General features: G+C 34.3%; 1 long non-coding RNA gene across 1 annotated transcript; it reads left to right on the top strand.

Moving 5' to 3' along the window:
• Nucleotides 1-285: 285 nt before the first annotated feature.
• On the top strand, nt 286-3480 carry LOC145718179 (uncharacterized). Its single transcript, XR_014141627.1, has 3 exons — nt 286-1199; nt 1757-1885; nt 3395-3480. It is a non-coding gene; the product is annotated as an uncharacterized LOC145718179 (long non-coding RNA).
• Nucleotides 3481-4472: the final 992 nt, after the last annotated feature.

Here is a 4472-nt window from a genome sequence, read left to right as displayed (position 1 = left end):
GGTGGCTGGGTGATAGACATTGGAGAGGGTATGTGCTATGGTGAGCACTGTGAATTGTGTAAGACTGATGAATCACAGACCTGTACCTCTGAAACAAATAATACATTATATGTTAAAAAAAAATAAGATAGTAGGAAGGGAAAAATAAAGGGGGGGAAATCGGAGGGGGAGATGAACCATGAGAGACTATGGGCTCTGCGAAACAAACTGAGGGTTGCTGGAGTGGTGGGGGTGGGAGGGATGGGGTGGCTGGGTGATGGACATTGGGGAGGGTATGTGCTATGGTGAACGCTGTGAACTGTGTAAGACTGATGAATCATAGACCTGTACCCCTGAAACAAATAATACATCATATGTTAATAAAAAAAAAAAAAGAAAAAAATCATAAGAGAAGGGGCGCATGGGTGACTCAGCCGGTTAAGTGTCTGCCTTTGGCTCAGGTCATGATCCCAGGGTCCTGTGATTGAGTCCCGCATTGGGCTCCCTGCTCAGCGGGGAGCCTGCTTTTCCCTCTGCTCCCCGCTCATGTTCTCTGTGGCAATCTCTGTCTGTCTCTCTCTCAAATAAATAAATAAAATCTTAAAAAAAATCTTAAGAGAAAATACAAAAAAAATTAAGACTTGTGAGTTGATCATTGACAGTTGAGGCATCAACCACGTGACAGGTACTTCACTAGACTTATTACATACATTATCTAACTTAATTCTTGCAACAAATCTATGGCACAGGCAGAATTGTCCATTTTAGAAACAAAGAAACTCAGCCTTCTATAAAAGGCTAAGAGACTTAAGAAATCACAAGCATTCTAGTGACAGAAATAAGATTTATATCTTAAAAATTGTGATAATTTTTGGATTTATCTTACATATATGTTTTTTAGTGAGGCAAAATAATTTACCACTTTCAAGTAGTATTAATAAGAGCACACAATGCTTACATTCCAAAAATAACATATTCAGTTACTATGTTGACATGGACTCTGTTGACATAATGCAGTCTCATGTTCAGAGATTTTACACAGGTTCGCAGGGCAAAGGACAGACCATAGATAAAATGAAAGAATATTAAAAATTTTAATTTTATCTTAAATGTAGATTGAAAAGTATGGATTTCCTTCTGATCTTACCCTTTCCCCTCGAGAAACCATCCAGCTTTATGATACCATGTTTCAGTTCTGGGAAAGCTGGCCCAGGGCCCAGGTAAGAAATAATTACACATTTAACTTGAATTAATTTTATTATAGTGGATGGTAACATTGCTGTTCAGAAAGACAAAGTCTCACCTTTTCTGATCATGGGCATCTAATCTTTTAAAATTATAGACTGTTTCCAAAATAAAATCACCCCTTCTAAGACATTCTTCTTGCTAACATATTGTGTTTTACTTTAATGGTGTGTAATGCCATTGAATTCCGGAAGATATTTCTTCTTTCAGTTTCTGGGATGCTAGGATATTTTAGTCTCCTTTTACATCTTGGATTCATATTCCTTCATTTTCTCATTGTACTCTCCTTTTCTCTTTACAACCTAATTGCTGTCTGTTTTCATCTTCTATGTGGTTTTGCTCTGCATTCTTTCTTCGAAGAGTTCATCCATCCTATTAGGTTTATGTACTGGAAACATTGGGGGGATAAAAAGACGTCAATAATCTGTACTCTCAAGAAGCTTGTAATTCTGTTAAATGAAATGCATAATTGAGAAACATCTTTGGATTTTCTTGCATGATTTTATTTAATTTTGTGACATTTCTTTTCAAGGAGTTCGATCCAGAGAAATTCATTCATTTTAAGAATAAAATAGTCATTAAAAAGTTGGATGCTAGAAAATATGAAGAGAGCTTAAAGGCAGAACTAACAAGTTGGATCAAAAATGGCCATGCCGAGGAGGTAATTTTCACATGTTTTTGGCAAAATCCTATGTTCCTTGTTTTCTTGACTTACATTGTTGTCATCATCATCATTATTATTATTACTTTATTATTTTAGTCTTCAATTTTCATTTTAGGATTTTAGGCTAAACTGGAAATCTAGTGATTCTGAGATAGAATAGAAAGAGGAAAAGGACATTGCTCTTTTTTTAATCCTTTGTGCTTCCTAAAACATATCCCAGAAGCCCACCAGTTCCTGTTCAGTGTTACAGTAGACAAGAACAGAGTTGTCACTATCCACAGTCAGTGTTCTTGATTCCGTGGCAGCAGAGATTGAAATCATAGTAACAGTAGCTCAGAAGAATTCTTTACTCCTTTATCATTTTTATCTTCGGATTTTTTTCTTTTATGATTTTTATTTCAGTTTGTAGGAACTATTTGTATATTAAAACCTTCACCTGGGGTCATGTAAGTTTTGCATATTTACATTAAATAAGTTGATGATGGTCTTTATATTTTGAAGTTTGTTTTATTGTCACACATCGAGGTTTCTCATTTTTGGTGAGTGACATATATTAGACTTTTCCCATTTGAGTTTTTTCCATTACATTATTACTTTTTAAAATTTTTTTTTTTAAAGATTTTTATTTATTTATTTGACAGAGAGAGAGATAGCGAGAGCAGGAACACAAGCAGGGGGAGTGGGAGAGGGAGAAGCAGGCTTCCTGCCGAGCAGGGAGCCCGATGTGGGACTCGATCCCAGGACCCTGGGATCATGACCTGAGCCGAAGGCAGACGCTTAACGACTGAGCCATCCAGGCACCCTACTTTTTTAAATTTTTAAAGATTTTATTTATTTATTTGACAGAGAGAGAGAGAGACAGCGAGAGAGGGAACACAAGCAGGGGGAGTGGGAGAGGGAGAAGCAGGCTGAAGCAGGCTTCCCGCCAAACAGGGAGTCCGATGCGGGGCTCGATTCCAGGACCCCGGGATCATGACCTGAGCGGAAGGCAGACCCTTAACGAGTGAGCCACCCAGGCGCCTCTCCATTACATTTTAACTTAGGTAACCTCCTCCCATTCAGAAACACAATTAATTTACATTTTCTTCCATTTATTTTGTCATTTAAAAACATTCAAAAGGTATTTGAAAGTGCTTTTTATCCATGACATGGAGAGGAACTGATTTATCCCACCTTCTGCCATAGAGATACCAGCATCATTTACAGAACAACCTCTTTCTGACTGATTTGTGTTGCCTTACATAATTGCATGTTAAATTGCATGTATGTATGCATGTGTATATATTAGTCATTTTGTTGTCGTTGTTCTTTGGTGCATTGATTTGTATATTTCTTTGATGGTTCTTTACACAATGTTATATTTTCGTAATTATTTTATTATATTTTAGTTGAAAGAAGCACAGAAATATAGATTAGACAACTATTAAAATATTTTAGCCAAAAGTATTAATTCCTTCCTTTATTATGCAGAATTTAAAACTAATAATTTTTTATTCATTGCTACAGGCCAAAGTGGTTCTGAGGAATCTTAGTCCTGATTCAGTTTTTAGTTCAGAAAACATGAAAAGAATGTTTCCACTTCTCGTTGAAAAGCTAAGGGAAATGGAAAAGTTACCGGCATTATTTTTTTTGTAAGTCATTTAATTTAATTAGTTTTTGTTTGTAATTTGTATCAGGCTTATTCTTTTAAGTTGAGGAAAATTACACAAACTTCACTGTTGTAATAAAGTATTCGTAACTATTTTTGGTGCTCATTATCAGAATACATATTTAAAAAATACACCTTTCTAGTTAAAAGAAATTTAGTTTCTAAAAATATCAGTTCTTAAAAAATATTTTTACTTGTGCTATTACAAATTACCATCTTTGAATAGTTTCCTACTCCATTTTTTGTTATCTTTTTACTGTAAACTATTATATTTTTATTTAGGTCTTATAAATTTCCAGTAAATACCGAGGTTCTTTGCAAAATAAATTGAATGCTTACACACACAAGTATCCCACATAAAATTAAAGTATCCTTACAACATGTTAGCATATTTATTGGTGGGGTATTTTATTGTTTTTAATTTACAGTTATGAGAATTGTAACTTAGAGACACTGCCATCTTGCTAAAGTTTATATACTATAGAATGAAAATAGCTTAAAATTGAATATAATCATCCAGTTTTGGTGAGGTATAAGTTATACCAAAATATATTCATTCAATGGATAATACTCTTTTTCTGGATTAACTCTGATCACATAGTTTGGGATTAGAGTAAAATGCTTTCTTTACTTTAGACAATTTCAAACAACACTTAGCCATGGAAGTTTAAGTAGGGCACAGATATAAACAAACAAACACATAAATAAAGCTACATAATCTTGTTCAGCTGACAAAGTTTGATGAAATTTGTTTACACATAAGTAGACATATAGTAATGAATCATTATTGGTGATATATATTTAAAATAATGATGATAATTAAATGTATGGTTGTGTTTGGAACTTTTGGAGATTGCAATACAATTGTTCCTTTTACCTGTGTTGTTGGGACAAGGAAAATAAATTTCTGAACTACCAAGAAGTAACACAGCTCAC

The sequence above is a fragment of the Leptonychotes weddellii genome, unplaced genomic scaffold (assembly GCF_054177405.1).
Source record: "Leptonychotes weddellii isolate Sample4059 unplaced genomic scaffold, ASM5417740v2 HiC_scaffold_11769, whole genome shotgun sequence".
Lineage (NCBI taxonomy): Eukaryota > Metazoa > Chordata > Mammalia > Carnivora > Phocidae > Leptonychotes > Leptonychotes weddellii.
Note: the sequence above shows the minus strand (reverse complement) of the source record. Positions and strands in the feature narration are given on the sequence as shown.